This window comes from Rana temporaria, chromosome 3 (assembly GCF_905171775.1).
Source record: "Rana temporaria chromosome 3, aRanTem1.1, whole genome shotgun sequence".
Classification (NCBI taxonomy): Eukaryota; Metazoa; Chordata; class Amphibia; order Anura; family Ranidae; genus Rana; species Rana temporaria.
The window spans coordinates 262,814,597-262,835,073 of NC_053491.1; the positions used below are offsets into that span (position 1 = coordinate 262,814,597).

General features: G+C 45.1%; 1 protein-coding gene across 2 annotated transcripts in view; it reads left to right on the top strand.

The window, feature by feature from the left end:
• Nucleotides 1-813: 813 nt before the first annotated feature.
• Nucleotides 814-20,477, top strand: part of SHROOM1 (shroom family member 1) — a 131,205-nt gene continuing 111,541 nt past the window's right edge. For both annotated transcript variants that reach the window (XM_040344627.1, XM_040344628.1), the window contains exon 1: nucleotides 814-1,045. The gene's annotated coding sequence lies outside the window, so the exon portion shown is untranslated. The remainder of the gene's footprint in view (nucleotides 1,046-20,477) is intronic.

Sequence of the window (20,477 nt, forward strand, 5' to 3'; positions counted from 1 at the left end):
AAGCATCTGGAATGCACTCGGAAACGCATCAAAACGCAACAAGAATGCACCGAAACACATAAAAAATACATAAAAAATGCGCATGCACCAACCCATCCAGAACGCGTTTTTGTGGCGTAGTCTAACATTTAAAATGCATGAAATCGGACAAAAAAAGACCTGGGCGCTTTTCAAAAATGCCATGCAGCGCCACACACAGATGCCAACGAGTTATAGCGATAAAATTGCATTTGATGACACGTTTTAGCGTGTTCATGTCTGTTTTAAAACACAAAAGGTTTATCATTTTTTTTGTTTTTTTAATGATCACTTTTTTTGCATCTTAATGTATTAAGACGTTTGATATGTAACTTTTTAGAAAATCTGTAATACAAGATGAATGCGGCACTTGCGTACCCACGCCACTGAAGAGCTCAGGCTTTCTAATATATAAAAAAAACTAATTTCAAGTAACCGCCTGAATATCATCATTTAATTCAACAGACAAAACAAGGGAGAAAATTTATTTTTGGGCAAAATCTATATATATATATATATATATATATATATATATATATATATATATATATATATATATATATATATACAGTAATTTGTATGACTGTAGCCATTACAGATTTAACTCCTCAGCGACCAAAGCACTCCCAGGACTTCTCTTTGACAGCCAGGGATTAACCTCTGGCGGACTGGAGCTTTTTAGCTTCTTCTGAGCAATGACAAAGCCAAAAGCATGATCTGCTGTAGTTCTAGGCACAGGTTAAACTGTTTTCAGTGTGACATCAGAGTTTCAGGTTTGTGCTGCCAGCCCCTCCCCTGCCCTGTGATTGGTGTAGAAGCCACAAGCCTGCCAGTTACCTTTCTGCTCAGAAGTAGTGTGGAGGATAGCAGGAACACAGGCTGGGGCTGACAGTGTTTAGTTTGGACTTTTATCAGGCAGCATATGGCTGATCTCTGGCTCAGTGAGTGCTGATCATTCCTCCATGGGGTGCTGAGAATATCCAGCAGGATGTATGCAGATCTTCAATAGATCCTCCCTGAAATCCAGGTAAGAGGGAACCGCTGTTGCTAAGACTCCTTTTATTAACAACAGTGGAGAATTTCAAGGTGCTGTGAACACATATTACTAATAAGCTGGATGGCAGACAGGCTGTTACTTCTCATCAATGTATCGATCACTTTTCCTGTGATCAATCCACAACTGTGATCATCCTTTGTTTAGGTTGGTTATAGAGGGCATACTTTGTATCCTATAGTATTCCTGTAGGTTGATGTCAAAAGTATCCTGATGGATGTTTGCTATAATGTGGGCAGCTTAGGAAGTGATTTTATAACAAATCATAGAACTTGGTGGTTTGATAAACAACATCTGATATGTAACCCAACATATGGATACACTTACTAATCACAATAGAAGTGAGTTGTATTTTATAAGTACAGTAAAACCTTGGTTTGGGAGCATAATTCGTTCCAGAAACATGCTTGTAATCCAAAGCACTTGTATATCAAAGCATTTTTTTTTACAGAGTATAGAAGAGAAGAGAGGCACCACTAATGGCCCATACACACGATCCAAATATCGTACAACTTTTTTCGTATAATAGTCGCAAGTAAAATGAAATAGGTTATTAAAGTCACGAAAATTCTCGTACGATAATAAATAAAATTTATAATAATAATAAAAAATTATCGGACGTGAAGTCATGTGTTGTAACGTATTTGTATTGTATTTTCGGACGACAACTGTACTGACTAAACGAAAACCGTCCGATCTGACATCGTACGAGGAAAATTTTTGTGCTTGTCCGATCGAAATAATATCGGATGGACTGTCGTGATCGGCTCTCGAAAGTAGTGTACACACGATCTGAAAATCGTACGATTCTTCCTCGGACGATCGGTTTTCGTCCGATATTCGGATTGTGTGTATGGGCCATAAGTGTAGCAATAAGTTGCTAAATGTTGTAGCTTCATTAAATGTAACCATATTGCTACACTTAAAGGCGCCTCTCTTTTTTTATACTCGGTTCTGACATGACGCTACTCTTATATCAAGACATCGCTTGTATATCAAGGCAAAATGTATTAAAACACTTTGCTTGTCTTGCAAAATGCTCCCAAACCAAGAAATTTACTGTAGTTAGATTGCTTGTCAAATGTTTTTATTTCTCTCTAGCCTGTGCTAAAGTGAGAAATAATGATGGATCAACAGCACTATGGTCAACAGCACCAGTAGTCTCCGGCTCCAGGTGTTCTAAACAGGCGACTGCAAGCAAAAGAACTGAATTCTATGGGGAGGATATACTAAAACTGGAGCAGCTGTGCATAGTAACCAATCGGCTTCTATCTTTCACTTCTTCAGTTACATTTTAAAAATGAAAGTTAGAAACTGGTTGGCATGCACAGCTGCTTCAGTATTGGGTAATTGGTTATCCAAGGGGAAAAAAAAAAATATATATATATATATATATATATAGTCTGTCTCTGTGTCTCTCTGTCTGTCTCTGTGTCTCTCTGTCTGTCTCTGTGTCTCTCTGTCTGTCTCTGTGTCTCTCTGTCTGTCTCTGTGTCTCTCTGTCTCCCTGTCTCTCTGTGTCTCTGTCTCTCTCTCCCCCCCCCCCCCCCCCCCCTATATAAATCCTGTATGATATAAGCCGGGTCTTCTATTCCTTCTATATTGTAATCATTTTACAATATTATTATTATTATTATTATTATACAGGATTTATATAGCGCCAACAGTTTGCGCAGCGCTTTACATCAGGGAAGACCGTATAGTCACAATACAGGAGGGATCAGAGGGCCCTGCACGTTGGCTTACAATCTAGAAACAATATAAAGGGAGACAATTACAATACACTGTGAAAACTGTTGGCGCTGTATAAATCCCATATAATAATATGTTATACACCATCACTGTCATCTATTCTGCGGAGGAAAAACTAGAAACGTAATCTGGTTGAAAAAAGACCACCCAGCTCAACCAACATGTTTTAGTGCTTTTCAGTTCCAAAGCACCCCTGGATATTTCAGCCAATCAGGTTAAAATAGGCAAGGACATGTATGGTGTTCCTAATTTATGGGGTGCACGTGCGTTCCTGGTGTCCAAAAAAAAGTGCCCCCCCCCCCCTCTGACGCAGGAGGGCAAAGAAAAGAGTCGGGGCTTGCTTCATGTCTGGTGTTGTTGCTTCAACTTTTTTTTTCCCAGTGGGGCCTTACTGAATGATCTGTTTGGACCAAGTGAAGTGCGGCAAGTAGCCACACAGGTGGTAGATACAATTCAAAATCTGAAGCCACAAAGTTCCATATGTACAAGGACCAACTGCCACTTAAGTTTCACATTTTTTAAGAAAGCCCACTTTTGCGGTTTGGAAATTTTTATGTGTATATATATATATATATATATATATATATATATATATATATATATATATATATATAAACACACCACTTTATAACTGCTTTAACATATATATAGTGTGTTAAAGCAGTTATAAAGTGGTGTGTGTGTTATATATATATATCTGCTCTGTGCAATGATATTGCACAGATTGGCCCCAAATCTCCTCTTCTGGGGACCCTGCAGATGCTTTTGGCTTCTGCGCGCTCTGCATTCGCCACCATAGCAAGATCCTTACTATGGAGGTGCATGTGCAAGCTCACTCCTAAGCCTGGGCTGTGTGCATCCATAGACACGCAGAGTGGCTTGGCCCCATCCCCTGCTCCCTCTTCACAGCATTTGATTAAATCCATCTTGCCCCTCTGCTCCCCGCATGCCCCCACCTCTCCACGCCGCATACATGGGGGGAGCCATACATACGTTACCTGGCTGTTGCACACTGCCCCCAGTTCTTCACACCTTCTGTGTACGGTGCACCAGGCAATCAGAGCCCCCTGCTGTGGCCAGTGCTGTGATCTCTTTACACTGGCTGCAGACCTTCTTCCCCCACACACCTGGGTCTAGTGGGCACAGCGCACTCTCTTCTTCCCCTGCTAGAGAACAAAGAGCTTGCCCCCCAGCTGAGTGCCTGATGCAGCCTCGTGGGTGGGGTGGGGGGGATGAAGCCTGTTGCCTGGGCACTCTGATGCTCAGCATCACATTGCCTGTTCACAAGTTTGTGCCCCAGCTCGGATATACATTCCTGAGCTGGGGAAAGTAGTGTGTGTGTGTGTGTGTGTGTGTGTGTGTGTGTATGTATATGTGTGTGTATATATAAATATATATATATATAATAAATTTCCCTGCTGCCAGCTCTGTGTGCAACTTGTGCCTGTGAGGATTCCAGATCAGGCCTCCAGGAGTGACCCTTGGCCTCCCATTTGCCCAGCTGCCTCTCTCCCCCAGATCTAGCAGAGGCTGCCAAGACCCTGCCACCATGGACTCATTGGGACAAGCTACTCAGCGCCCAGCCCACCCCACCAGAGGCCACGGGCCCTCTGTCAACCTGAGCATGAGTTCCTGAACCCAGCTAGCCTCCTTTGCTGTCCCATATTGCCGTCCTGTGTATCGGTCTCCCTTGCTGTACCTTCTGGTCGCCCTATGGACTGTTTCCCTATTGCGGTGCCCTATTGCCATTCCGTAGACTCTTTATCAGTGTTGTGATACATTGTTGCCCTGTGGATTGCTTCTCTGTGTTGTATCCTATTGTCACCATTCCTGTACACCTGCGTTTTCCAATAAACTCCCGTAAGTTCCGTGTGCTTTCTCTGCGCTCCTAGATGGTCACATTCACACATGTTTGTAGAAAGCCACAAATAAATGACAGGCTGAGAGATGCTGTGGCTGTGCCCACGTAACCACACATGCCAGCACTTAAATGCATGCAGAAATGAAAAGGTGGCTCTGAATGAAGGTATTTTTCTAGCAGCTAGCAAGGTGTTTTTTTTTTTTTTTTTTTCATCGCTTAGTTGCTTGGCGTTTGCAGTTTGTCTAACCCTGTAGCATTTCTCAAAGGCTTGCAATTACTGATCTGATAGTACACACTGCATAGCTAGAATTTTTATAACTAACTAGTTGGGAGGGGCCACAAGAGCAAAGGAAAGAGGCGAAGCCTTACAGAAGCACAATGTGTGGATTGGTTGGTTCGTATGTAACTAATGATGTTCTTATCAGGAACTAAAATGTAAATATTGTTGAATAGTCTAATCTTCTGATCTAGATAATATGTGAAACATTTAGAGGAACCTTTCGGGATATATGAGGGCAACCATAGCCAGGTGGAAGGCTGTCGTCCTTTGTTTTCAAAGGTACAGGGCTGTTTTTTGGTCACCTGTAAAGCAAAAGGCATAATGAGCTAGTATGCACTGCATATGAAAGGTGTCGGTAACTTACCTGGTCCACGCCGAGGTAGCTGACCTGTTGCCTCGGCGTGTCTACCGGGTATCGCCGCTCCAGCGTTGAGTGGCTGGTGCCGCAATGTCGTCACTCCCGCACATGCACGTGGGAGATTTCTTTCCTGCAAGGTCCAGCGTCTACCGGGCTTTCAGCTGAGAATCCCCTGTGCGCATGCGCCGCTGAAGTCAGCGGCTCATTGCAAGGGGAATATCTCCTAAACCGTATAGTTTATTATATTATTATAGGCTTACAAGTGAAAAAAAGGACTATACAATCGCTTTAAAGGTTAGCTCCAGGCCCCCCCCAAAAAAAAGAAAAGTCAGCAGCTACAAGTAGTATAGTTGCTGACTTTTAATATAAGGGCATTTACCTGTCCAGGTGTCCTAACCTGAGATGATTCTTCACTACATCCTCATCCTAACATCCATAGGTGTGCGCAGCCTTTGGCATTAGGGTGTGCACCCCAAAGCTCAAACACACTCCCGATCTTCATTCAGAAAGGGAAGGGGTCGGTAAACAACATATTTACTGGCCCCTTCCCCCTACTCATCCTAAAACATCCACAGCAACAACTGGTGGGAGAGGAGGGAAGCCGGCAGTGCTGTGGGGGGGGAAAGAGGGGGAGCCAGATCAGTAGGGGGAATCTGTTCTGCACAGGGGGATTAGGGTGTGCCTGGGCACACCTGGCACACCCTGTGCGCACGCCTATGCTAACATCACAGGAAGCAAATGATCCTAGCTTAAAGAATTTAATAAAATAGCAGCTTGTACCTTTTTTTGGTTTATCATTGACATTTGAAGACTTCTTTAACTATGGTCACTTGTACCACGCCCCCCTTACTTCAACGGTAACCTGCTTTTCTGGAAACTTTAAGGATTCTGTTCCTTATCTCTTGTTTTCTTTCTGGATTGCCTTGTCTTAGGTTGATCTTTTCTTTCCTGTCCCCTTATCTATTGCTCCTCTGTACTGGGACTGTTTATCTGTACATCAGGTGGAGGTCACCTCTGTTGGATCTATCAAAAGTTGGTACCATTGTCACTTTCCTGGTTCTACCAGTAAACGCTAGCTGTATAAGAAGATGGTATGATATAACAAAAAGTAATTTGTTGATGGCATTCATTTATTCAGGGCAGCACAGTGGTTAGCACTTTCACCTAGCAGCAAAAAGGGTCGCTGGTTCAAATCCCGACCATGACCCCAGGGGTTGACACATTTGCTTGGAATCTAGGAGCCAGCTAAAAAAGTTAGGAGCCAGAAAACGCGCCCCGTCCCGACGAGCTTGCAGGCAGAAGCGAACACATACGTGAGCAGCGCCCGCATATGTAAACGGTGTTCAAACCACACATGTGAGGTATCGCCGCGATTGGTAGAACGAGAGCAATAATTCTAGCTCTAGACCTCCCCTGTAACTCAAAACATACAACCTGTAGAATTTTTTAAACAACGCCTATGGAGATTTTAAAGGGTAAAAGTTTGTCGCCATTCCACGAGCGGACGTAATTTTGAAGCGTGACATGTTGGGTATCAATTTACTCGGCGTAACATTATCTTTAATAATATTAAAAACAAATGGGGATAACTTTACTGTTGTCTTATTTTTTAATTAAAAAAAGTGTAATTTTTTCACAAAAAAGTGCGCTTGTAAGACCGCTGCGCAAATACGGCGTGACAGAAAGTATTGCAACGATCGCCATTTTATTCTCTAGGGTGTTAGGATAAAAAATATATATAATGTTTGGGGGTTCTAATTAGAGGGAAGAAGATGGCAGTGAAAATAGTGAAAAATTACATTAGAATTGCAGTTTAAAGGGGTGGTTCCCCCTTAAAAACGACTTTTTCTTATTCCACTGCCCCCCCACATTCCATCACGATTCAGGCTCTTATTATTTTTTACATGCTGTACATACCTTAGTACAGCATATTCACCCGTGCATCCGGGTTGCGAGTCCCGCGGGAGTGGGCGTTCCTCACATGCTGGTGATTGACGTTTTGCCCAAAAACTAGCTCCCCCTGTCGCGTAAGCCGCGTCACGGTTGGCGAAAGGAGCCGAACGGCGAGTCGGCGATATACTGCGCATGCGCATCGCCGTTCGGCTCCTTTCGCCAATCGTGACGCGGCTTACGCGACGGGGGGGAGCTCGTTTTTGGGCAAAACGTCAATCACCAGCATGTGAGGAACGCCCACTCCCGCGGGACTCGCAGCCCGGATGCACGGGTGAATATGCTGTACTAAGGTATGTACAGCATGAAAAAAATAATAAGAGCCTTAATCGTGATGGAATGTGGGGGGGCAGTGGAATAAGAAAAAGTCGTTTTTAAGGGGGAACCACTGCTTTAACTTGTAATGCTTAACTTGTAATACCAACGGCCACCACCAGATGGCGCCAGCTTACACATCTGGTGTTTTTTTTTTTTTGCCCCCCCTTCCAAGCCAAGTCACCAGGACCCTATTTCTAGTCGCCATGGCGGCCTGGCGACCGGGATTTGTCGAGCCCTGCATGACCCCATCTGCCTGGAGTTTGCATGTTCTCCCTGTGCCTGCGTGGGTTTCCTCCGGGTACTCCTGTTTCCTCCCACACTCTAAAGACATGCTGGTAGGTAATCGGATCCTGTCTAAATTGGCCCTAGTATATGTATGAATGTGTGTTAGGGACCTTAGGTTGTAAGCTCCTTGAGGGTAGGGACTGATATGAATGTACTGTATATGTAAATTGATGGTGCTATATAAGTACCTGAAATTAATAAATACAATTCATTATAAATATAAATTACTGATTGCCTTCCAAGTTAAAAATTCGGATGTAAACCGTTTCTTTTTTTTTTTTTTGGATCACCAATTGCATAACAGCAAAACTGTTAAAGGAGCAAAACAATTCCCGCTTCCAAAATTCTATTATGACGGCTAAGCAATTCTGTGGCAGTGATCTCTTACCCCTTTTTAACTGCTTGTCCACCGCCGACCATTATATGACGGCTGGACGGTGCAGCTCTCGTTCTGGGCAGGAGTCCTCTGACGTCCTCGTCTACCCGAGCCAGTAGGGGAGCGCGCGCTCCCGCAGCGTCACTGGGAAGCTGATGCGTGTGCCTGGCGGCCGTGATGTCCGCTGGGCACCCGCGATTGCCCAGTAATGGAGTAGGACCGTGGATCTCTGTGTGTAAACCCAGTGTTCCATGTCCTTTTAAGTGAGAGGAGACCTGTGTGTGTTCCCAGGACAGAGGAACGCACATCGGTCTCCTCCCCTTGTGAGTCCCCTCCCCCTACAGTTAGAATCACTCCCTAGGACACATATTTTGCCCCTTGATCACCCTCTAGTGTTAATCCCTTCCCTGACGGTCACATTTATACATTAATCAATGCATTTTTATAGCACGGATCACTGTGTATATATGTGAATGGTCCCAAAATAGTGTCAAGTGTTCGATATGTCCCCCACAATATCGCAGTCACGATAAAAATTGCAGATCGCTGCCATTACTAGTAAAAAAAAAAAAAATTATAATAAAAAAGCTATAAATCTATCCCCTATTTTGTAGACGCTATAACTTTTTTGCATGTGTATAATATATATATATATATATATATATATATATATATATATATATATATATATATATATATATATATATATATATATATATATATGTATGTGTGTATATATATATATATATATATATATATATATATATAATTTTCAATTCTTTTGTTTATAGCGCAAGAAATAAAAACCGCAGAGGTGATCAAATACCACCAAAAGAAAGCTCTAATCGTGGGGGGAAAATCATTTGGGTACAGGGTTGCATGACCGCGCAATTGTCATTCAAAGTGTGACAGCGCTGAAAGCTTAAAAATGGCTTAGGCAGGAAGGGGGTGAAAGTGCCCAGTATTGAGGTGGTTAATGGGCACCAGGATATGTAAACAAAGCAATACAATATTGATAGGGACCCATTAATGCTAATGTGATCAGGAGCAGCAGTGCACTTCCTGTGATGTGCCTATTCATTCGCTGTTCTTTCAGCTTTACGGAAGTCGTACCCTGCTAAATTCTGTCTTCTTCTCTTTTTTTTATTTTTTTTTTTTTTTTTTTTTTTACTGCATTACATTAATGGTGTTATCAGGGGGAACTTCTTGGAATAGGAAGAGTTTTTTTACAGAGATATTGTGCAATGGATGAAAAGTCGGCCTGGGCAAAGATCACTTGTATGATGCTTACTGGGTGCTGTATCATTCACAAATGACTTGCATCATACATGCTATGAAGTAGAAGTGCATGTGTATACCCTTTCCAGAGACACCTTTTCAATCACAATATTCCTTCCAGTAAAAGCAAATACTGTCCAATTGATAATATTGCTAAGGTTGATTCTAATGGCACATTTTTATATTTCTAAAAAGTCCCAATTCTAGAGTAAAATTGTTCTTCATACAAATATATGTTATCTATATTGTTGTGGGCTATCAAATCTTTGGTTTAGGGTGTGTGTGTGTGTGTGTGTGTGTGTGTGTGTGTGTGTGTGTGTGTGTGTGTTTTTTTTTTAAGGATCCTTAAGCTCCTCTTCATTTGCTATGTTTGACCATCATCTGTGATCTCAAAAGAGAACATAGGGGGGTTATTTATGAAAGGCAAATCCACTTTGCACTACTGAAAGTGCACTTGGAAGTGCAGTCGCTGTTAGGCTGCATTTACACCTAAGCGACAAAACGCGGGACGCTTCTGCCGCTAGAGGGGAGAATTCCCATTGCTGTCTATGGAGATGGTTCACATCTCATAGACGCGCAACGCCTGTCGCCTGAAAAAAAGTCCCGGACCCTTTTTTTCACGCGACAGGCGCGTTTTCCCATAGACAGCAATGGGAATACTTTTAGGAAAAAAAATAAATAAATTGAAACATTTGTACTCGCGGCAAATCTGCCGCTACACGCGAACGTGGCTGTCGCTTAGGTGTGAATGCAGCCTAAATCTGAGGGGTAGACCTAAAACGAGGGGAAGCTCTGCTGATTTTATTATCTAATCATGTGCCAGCTAAAATGCTGTTTTTTATTTTCCTTGGATGTCCCCCTAGGAGCTACAGCCACTGAACTTCCAAGTGAACTTGTAGTGCAAAGTGGATTTGCCTTTCATAAATAACCCCCATTGTCATTCAGTTCATGGCATGGCTGGGGGGCAGAGACTAGAGGTCAGCTGACTGGTGAGGAATGTGAAGTGGGAGGTTCTGGAGGAGACTATCTCCTGATTTCAGCATAGGTGTCACTGCTGCGAGACACCGAAAAGTCAGACACAGTGAGTTGCACTACCTGTGATTATAGTTGCCATTAAAAGTCCCCACTACTGTTCTTAGATCAGCAGATGACCTTGATCAAGAGCACCTAAGTTGGTTGATCAGAACTCCCCCCACTGATCCCATCCCCCACCAGCACTGCCACTCATTTCATTCCCCCCTCCAATAGGGAGTAAGAGAAGGAACAAAAATGGATAATACATGGAAGGGAGAGGAATAGAGGGGGAGGAACAAAGAAAAAGGGAGAGAAAGAATAGGAGACAGAACAAGAAAGATGGCTAGAGAGAGGGATGTGGGGGGCAAGAATTTAGGATAGAGAGAGATAAAGGGGAAAGAAAGGAGAACAAAGAGAAAGAGTTGTACATCCTAAAATGTATCACAAGGGGTTTTAATACTGTACGGGTGGAAGGGACTCGGTGAGCGCTATATGTCCGCGGGTTAGGGGCGCAAACTACTTGTCTTACCTTGGGTGCTGACAACCCACGCTACGAAAATAATTTTTTTTGTTAGGGGTCCCCTCAACTTGGGAAATTTTATCAAGGGGTCACGGCACTAGAGGGTTGAGAACCACTGGTGTAACTGCTCTAGTATATCCAGAAAGATCAATCAAGTTTGCAAACTTTTCCTGTTGTGTCTCCAAAAGCTGCTCAGTGTTTTGTTGGTTCATATATCATGGCTAACAGTTGGGTAAAAGCCATCTGTATCTGCAGATGCCTCCAAACACATGAAGTAAAGCATCTTTGGTATGTCACTAAATGTGCATGCTCACAGTTCCTTTTGCAGGGGTAAGGTTCTACCCAGTAGGGACAGGACATGCTTCAACCAGGAATTATGAGCAATATAATCCTTCTTCTTTTTTTTTTTTTTTTTTTTTTTTAATACCCATAGTCCCTGTTTCTTTAAAGCGGTTGTATACCAGCAATATTATTTTATTTTATTTTTTACACCTAAAAGGCAAAAGTCATAATGAGCTAGTATGGCTCATTGTAAAATACTTACCTTGGAACGAGGTGTGGAGAACTTACCTGGTCCACGCCAAGCGAGATGTCATCTTGCCTCGTCGTGTCTTCCGGGTATCGCCGCTCCAGCGCTGTGATTGGCTGGAGCGGCGATGTCGTCACTCCCGCGCATGCACGCGGGGACTTCATTCTGGCAAGATCCGGCGGCTGCAGGGCCTTTAGCCGAAGATCCCCGCTGCGCATGCGCCGCTGCAATCAGCGGCGCATTGCGAGGGGAATATCTCCTAAACCGTACAGGTTTAGGAGATATTCTTTATACCTACAGGTAAGCCTTATTATAGGCTTACCTGTAGGTAAAAGTGGTAGTAAAGAGTTTACTACCACTTTAACCACTTAAGGACCGCCTAACGACGATATACGTCAGCAGAATGGCACCGCTGGGCACAATCACGTACCTGTACGTTATTGTATAAAGCCCAGCGGTGGGTTGCGGGACTCGTGGACCCGATCGCCGCTAGAGTCCCGCGATCGGTCCCCGGAGCTGAAGAACGGGGAGAGCCGTATGTAAACACGGCTTCCCCGTTTTTCACTGTGGCGCTGTCATCGATTGTTTGTGCGTCCTATATTAGGGAACACACAATGACGTCAGACCTACAGCCACACCCCCCTACAGTTGTAAACGCACTTCAGGGAACACATAACCCCTTCAGCGCCCCCTTGTGGTTAACTCCCAAACTGCAACTGTCATTTTCACAATAAACAATGCATTTTAAATGCATTTTTTGCTGTGAAAATGACAATGGTCCCAAAAATGTGTCAAAATTAGCCGAAGTGTCCGCCATAATGTCGCAGTCACGAAAAAAATCGCTGATCGCCGCCATTAGTAGTAAAAAAATGTTTTTAATTTTATTTTTATTTTACTTTTTTTTTATAAATGTTTTTATTTTTACACTTTTTGTTTTTAAATTTTTTTTTTTTGGATCACTTTTATTCCTATTACAAGGAATGTAAACATCCCTTGTAATAGGAATCACTGTGGCAGGTCCTCTTTATGGAGAGATGTGGGGTCAATAAGACCCCACATCTCTCCCCCAGGCTTACAAGCATGAGATCGTGAAAAAAATGTCACCGATCTCATGCCGCCAGCCGCGATTGCGGCTTTGTTTACTTCCGGGTACCCGGGCGTGACGTCATAACTTTGCGCCCGGGCCTCTGACGGTCAGAGATGACTGGTGACCATCTGGTCACCAGTCATCTCTATGCTTCCCAGCCAGCACCGGCCGATCCGGTGCTTTTCCGGGCCCCCGATGGCACGGGAGAGCCCGGAGAAGCACCGGATCGTGGCGGGAGGGGGGGGGGGACTTCCCGTCCCGCTGCCTATAAGAACGATCAAGCGGCAGAACTGCCGATTTGATCATTCTTATTGTGCAGAGAATCGCCGGCTTAAAGGGTCACTAAAGGAAATTTTTTTTTTAGCTGAAATGACTGTTTACAGGGCATAGAGACATAATAGTTAACTGATTCCTTTTAAAAATGATTAAAAATAGATAAAAAAACAATCATATAATGTACCTGCAGTGTAGTTTCGTTTTTGCTGTTGTTTGCTGGTTCTCTGATGTACAGAGAGCCACTAGAGGGCAGTCAGCCAATAGAGAGCAGTGATACTTTGTCTAAAACTCCTCAGCACCAATCCAGTTTCGTTTTACACACAGTAATCACACCTCCTTGATTTAGTGACCACCGTGAGAAATCTCCCAGTACTGTGGTTATCAGGAAACGGGCAACCAGGAAGTGTCCAAAACAGAGAGAGATTTACAGCAACATCAAAGCAAAAACGAACAATGAGGACATGAAACCAGGACTGCAGCAAGGTAAAGGAAGCTATTTAGCTAAAAAAAAAATTCCTTTAGTGTCCCTTTAAGACAGTGATAATTGAATGATGCCTCTAGCTGCAGGCATTATTCATATATCACCACACAAAGCCGATGACGTCCTCGGTAGGCAAGTGGTTAAGGACATGCGAGCGGAGCTGAATGGGCATGCACCCAAAACTGAAGAAATATTCCCTCGGCTCCGACCAGCACATGATCATCAGAAAGGGACACAGATAATGGAAATAAATACACCCCCCCCCCCCCAAGCTAGTAGGATCAGCGGAGCGGGGGGGTGTAATTCAGAAATATTTTTTTTTTATTCTGCACTGACTGTCTTTGAAATTGCCCCAGCCCCTTTTCAAATCCAATCTGGGGACAAAACGGGGAACAGACTTGGTCCGGGGACTGTCCCTGGAAACCGGGGATGTCTGGTCACCCTAATGTAGTATGTTTTTCATTTTGAAAGGCCCCTGACCATTCACCATGACCATGCATAGCAGTACACTATGATGCAAAGTATCTTACTACAGTGATGGGCCATGTTGGAATAAATGCTGCATGTCTTAAAGCGGAGGTTCACCCTAAAACATGTATATACCATCCCATCCAGTATACTCCCGACATGTACAGTATGCTGTTTTTTTTTTTTTTTTTTCCGCTGTACATACCCTCGCAGAGCTATTTCCCCCCCCCCCCCCTGGCTTCCGGGTAGTGCCTCCCGCGAGAGTGGGCGTTCCTATTCAGAGACTAAGTGATTGACGTGATGACAAAAGCTTTCACACGGCGCATAATGTGCGTCGCTAGTTTCCGGAAGAAGCCGAACTGCGAGTCGGCTCTATACGGCGCCTGCGCACCGAGGGGAAAAAACCCCAGCATACTGTACATGTCGACAGTATGCTGGATGGAATGGTATATACATGTTTTTTAGGGTGAACCTCCGCTTTAAGTTTGGTAAGTTGTGGTGTTTTTTTTTTTTTTTTTTTGAAAAATCAGCACAAGGGATGATATTTACATTCAATAAGTGTCCTTTTTTGCTGGTAGCAGCTATCTTAGTTGAAATATTAAACACTCTATGAATGCAGAAGGCTGACCTTTTTATTCATCCGCTTCTTTCTCATTTTTCAATGCTGGAATTTAGTACAGCTTCAAGGAATGGAGCAGAAAGTGTGCGCTTATGCCTTGTTTCCACTGAACGGAACGGTTCGGGTCAGTAGATTTAGAACGGACCGGTCTATTCTCGTGAGCGTTTACACTGCAAATCGGACCGTCGGGACCATACAGGATTTAGAAAAAATGCCTAGCGCGTCCACCAATCAGTGGAATGTATTGCATCTCCGCCCTAATGGAATTGTTTCATTTTCTATGGCCCCACATCTGAAGCAGGACCCTGAATGGTCCGGTACAGTTCGGTTTTATGGCACGCTTTCATAATGCAAACGCCCAAAATAGCGTACCGAACCGATCCGCTCAGTGGAAACGAGGCATTAGTCGGCACTCTCTACAAGAGCCTATGATAGGTCCAGCAGCTGTATTGACCCCGCTCCACTGGAAAATTAGCATGGGGGCGGGGGTTTAGATGACTGAAGATTTCAACTCGGGAGAGCAGCAACAAGCAGCACAAGGGACACTTCTAAGTGAATGCAAGTACTGTCCCTTGTGTTTTTTATATATATATATATATATATATATATATATATATATATATATATATATATATATATATATATATATATATATATATATATATATATAATCTATCCCTGAACTTTATTGGCTATAGAAAACTAACTCCTGAGTCATATGTATTTAAATTCCTCTTAAATAACAAGCTTCTGGAATATAGCTGTTTTTCCTGGTACATACCTCTATGGTGTTGCAATGTTAGAGCATGATGGACATGCCCCTCCGGTGTCTCTGTAAAGGTGAATTTGCTTACCCTCTGTCTTTTCAGCTGTATAATGGCTCTAATCTCAAGGAAAATCTATCTTTGTCTCTGATGTTTTCAGGAAATATATTTTTCTCGAGTCGTCTTCCAGGACGGCACCTTGAGAGTAGACTGGCTCCACCTGACAGGAAACACAATCAAAAAGAGGTTTAAAAACCCCGCCCCTCCCCGTGCACCTCAGTTCATGATTGTGTTTCCCCCAGCGAAACGTTTTTTTGTTTTTCCAAAAAGACCTAAGGCCTGGGGCTGGTGGTCCCCCTCCTGGAAGGTGAGCCATGGGTCCTGGGAGGCCTTGAGCTCAGTGAGGCTATTGCCTGTCCGGAGGGTCTCCCTGTATTGAGGGGGGGGGGGGAGCGGAAGGAAAAAACCATGTTTGGAAACCCCCCCCGGCTAGGTGTATCTGGGATAGTGGCTACCTCAGAACACCTAGGTGGCTGGAATCCCTCTCTCCCGAGCGTCCTCCTACCTGCTGGGCCGGGTAAGGACACTTCTCCGCGCTGTGGACTCGGCTGCTGTTCTCCCAGGCCCGTTTCTCGGTGGAGCCAGCATTTCCGACGCTGCGTCGATGGCGGCGCATGGTGATGACGCGCTTCCGGTTCCGGTCTTCGCCAAAATGGCGGCCGCCATCGGCGTTAGCTCACACGCTCGGAGCGCAGCAGGGGAGAGAGTGGCGCCCGATTCGATAGTGCCATGGAGCGTGAGGACCGCCCGGCACTAACCGCTGCTGCAGAGGAAGCCACCAAGGGTGAGTCTACCTCCAGAAACTTCATTGGGGCACTTGGACTGGGTCCTTATTCCCCACACACCCCCCTTCCCTTCCCCCTACTCCCTTTGTATTAAAGCCTTGTCTTTTACTTTCAGGGGAAGAGGTTACTGCCCAGGGGGAGGCTTCTAGTGTTTCTGCTAAACATACATCTAAAGCTAAAAGATGTGGGAATTGTAGCATTAAGCTAGCCACTGACTATTCCAATCTTTTGTGTGCTAAGTGCATTCAAAAACTTACAGGGAAGGAAACTTCGCTAATAGTGAAAGAATTCCTGACGGTTCAGTCAGAGATGCTTTCCACATTAAAAGAGTTTAAGGAAGCCTTAAAACCCAAAGGACCTGATCCCCTAGCAGCTGGACCCTCCTCACAGGAAAGCTTATCCACCTCGGCTCCAAAATTGTTGAGGGCTAGGGACGTTCTTCTGTCAGACTCTGAGGATTCAGAGGCTCAGGAAGAAGGTCTCATTGATAGCCAGACAGATGAGGAGGATGAAGATGCTAGATCAGGCAAATTCATTTTTTCAGCAGATGACATGGGTGGTTTACTGGCAGCTATCTATACCTCTGAGGGGATTCAGCAGCCGACCGAACTAGTGTCAGCACAGGATAAGATGTACCAGGGTTTAGCTAAACCCCAGCCAAAGGTTATCCCAGTTCACCAATCTCTTCAGGACTTAGTTCTAAAAGAGTGGGCAGAACCTGAAAAGAAGTTACTTAGGTACAAAACCTGGAAAAGGCGCTGTCCCTTTAAGGAGGAACTAGAAAACAAATTTTTCAAAGTCCCTAAACTAGACGCTTCCCTAGCTCAACTGTCTAGACAGTCTGACCTCTCCTTTGAGGATGCTGGGAATTTAAAAGATTCACTAGACAGACGGGCAGAGACCTCCCTTCGCAGGGCCTGGGAGGCTAATGCGGCAGCCCTTGGGCCCGCCCTGGCCTCATCCTGCATTGCCAGGAATACGGATACCTGGCTATCCAGGATGTTAGAACATATCCCACAGACTTCAAAGTTTAAGGATATCCGAGATTCCCTTAGAGTCATAGGTAGCGCTGTCGCCTATCTAGCAGACGCATCAATTGAGTCCGCTCGAGCCTCTGCTAAAACAGGCGCTCTTATTAACGCCTCAAGAAGGGCACTATGGCTCAAAACATGGGAAGGAGATTTGGCCTCCAAATCCCGTCTCTGTGCCCTACCCTTTGAGGGATCCTTCCTCTTTGGGACAGGTTTAGACCAGGCTCTAACTAGGGCCTCAGAAAAGGGTAAACGGTTCCCTCCCAAACCTAAACAAAATAGGAGGAGATTTTTTCGAGGCCCCCAGAATAAAAATCGACCTTCAGACCGAAGAGCGGCCTTTAATAGGAAGTGGATCACAGGGAAGGATAAACCAAAAGGGGGAATCCTTTTCCCTGATCCTAAACCCGCTGGAAAAGACTCCAAGTGACTCGAGAGTCGGGGGAAGGCTCTCCCGATTTCTTCCAGCTTGGGAAAGCATAACGCAGAGTCCTCATATTTTGCAGATAGTGAAGGAAGGCTACAGATTGGAATTCCGCCATCTTCCCCCACCAATTTTCCTCCTCACTCATTTACCCCAAAATCCCCTCAAAGCGGCAAGCCTTCTAGGGAATGTGTCAGACCTAGCACAACAGGGGGTCATAGTCACAGTGCCGGTAGACCAACAGGGTCAGGGGGTGTACTCTCACATCTTCGTAGTACCAAAACCCTCGGGAAAATTCCGTCTAATCATCAACTTAAAACCCCTGAATACTTATCTACTCTACAAGAGGTTCCGCATGGAAAACATTTACAGTCTCAAGGGACTTCTTTTAGAAGGGGTATTTATGATAACCATAGACCTGAAGGACGCCTACCTCCATGTCCCCATTTACCAGGACCATCAAAGATTCCTGAGATTCGCCATTGTTTCCCCTCAGGGGATCCAACACTGGCAATTCACCGCTCTCCCCTTTGGGCTTGCCTCCAGCCCAAGAGTTTTCACAAAGGTGCTAGCAGAGGTGGTCGCCTTTTTACATCTGAAAGGCATCTCCCTTGTCCCCTACCTCGACGATCTGCTGCTGTTCAATCCCAGTCGGGCACTTCTTCTCACGGACCTGACCACCGTCCTGACTACACTGGAATCCTTAGGATGGATTATAAACAGAGAAAAATCTTCTCTCCTCCCAGAACAGAGAAAGATCTATCTGGGATTCTTAATAGATTCCTTAGAGAAAAAGCTTCTCCTACCAGTAGACAAGGTCCAGAGACTCATCTCAGTGGTCAGGTCTGTCAGGGGAACAGCAGATATTTCACTCAGGGAGATCATGAGGTTGTTGGGACTTATGACCTCATGCATCCCCGCAGTTCCGTGGGCCCAGCTCCACTACAGGCCCCTACAGGCCTTCCTCCTCTCCTCCTGGGACGGGAAGGAAACATCCCTAGACTCCACGGTCTCCATTCCAGAGTCGGTAAAGAACACTCTAGAGTGGTGGCTCATTCCTCGGAACTTGGGAAGAGGCCTTCAGTGGAACCAGTCAAACCCCCTCAGGATAACCACGGATGCCAGCTCCTGGGGATGGGGAGCCCACATGGCGGGCCTACAGGCCCAGGGTTCCTGGGATCGACACCAAAGGGAGTCGTCTTCCAACTTCCGAGAATTATCAGCGGTCGGAAGAGCCTTGGAAGCGTTCGAGGAGAGAATCCTGAACCAAGAAATACAAATTATCTCCGACAACGCGACCACGGTGGCGTTTCTGAACCATCAGGGAGGCACCAGGTCCCGTTCGCTCCTAAGGTTGTCCCTAGAAATTCTAGGCTGGGCAGAACAGAGGGTCCGCTCCCTGTCAGCAGTTCACATCAGGGGAGTCCTAAACCTAGAAGCGGACTTTCTAAGCCGCCAACCCATTCTCCAGGGAGAGTGGGAACTAAGTCAGGAGGTCTTCGATTGGGTATGTCATCATTTCGGCAACCCAGAAATAGACCTCTTTGCTCACAGGAGGAACAAGAAGATAGAAAGGTTCTTCTCCCTCTCCCGGGATCAGGGATCGGAGGGTGTGGACGCGTTGGCCCAGGCCTGGACATTTTACCTAGCCTATGCCTTCCCTCCCCTGAATCTGATCCCGAGGGTATTACAAAAACTGAGTCGTTCACAAGGGAAGCTGATCCTGATCGCTCCCTGGTGGCCCAAAAGATCTTGGTTTCCAATGTTAGAACAGTGGTCAGTCCTTCCTCCCCTCCCTCTCCCGGTCCGGGTGGACCTTCTGCGGCAGGGACCGATCTTTCACCCAGAGCCAGGCTTTTTCAGCCTGACAGCCTGGTACTTGAGAGGTGGAACCTGCAGCGGAAGGGTTGCTCAGAGAAGGTAATAGATACCCTCTTAGCGAGTCGTAAGGAAGTTACCAGGAAGATCTATGCCAAGACCTGGGGGGTGTTTTCACGCTGGTGCGCAGCAAGACAAGCCCCACTACCCGAAATATCAGTTATCTTGGAGTTCCTTCAGGAAGGGGTAGATCTAGGTCTAGCTACGAGAACCCTAAGAGTACAGGTTGCCGCCTTGTCCTACTTTTTAGACAAGAGGCTGGCCCTGGATCCTCTTATTAAGAGGTTCCTGACGGCCAGGGATAGGTTGTCACCTATACAAATATCCAGAGTTCCCCCTTGGGACCTCTCCCTGGTGTTAGACCAGCTATCCAAACCTCCGTTTGAACCGATAGACAGCATTCCGGTTAGGCTGTTAGTATTTAAATTCTCCTTTCTTTTGGCCATCACCACGGCCAAAAGAATAGGAGACATGCAAGCGCTCTCAATCAAAGAGCCTTATTTTCGTTTATTTGAAGACAGGGTAGTCCTAAGTCAGGATCCCCTGTACCTACCTAAGGTGGCAACGAAGTTCCATAGGTCACAAGAAATTATACTTCCTTCTTTTTGCGCAAACCCACAGAATGAAAGAGAACAAACCTTTCATTGTTTGGATGTAAGACGCTGTTTATTAATTTATTTAGAAAGGGTGAGCGAGTTCAGACGCTCATCACACTTGCTAATCAACTTTTCAGGACAGAAAAAGGGTTGCCAAGCATCTAGAGCCTCCATATCTAGATGGATAAGACAGGCAATTTCAGTAGCATACAGTAAGGCTGGCAAAACAGTACCTAAAGTCAAGGCACATTCCACGAGATCTATAGCAACCTCCTGGGCAGAGAGAGCAGGAGTTTCAGTGGAACAAATCTGTAGATCAGCAACGTGGTCAAGCCAGAATACCTTTCTAAAACACTACCGAGTGGAACTCCTGTCACCCCAAGACTTGACGTTTGGCAGAAGAGTCCTGCAGGCA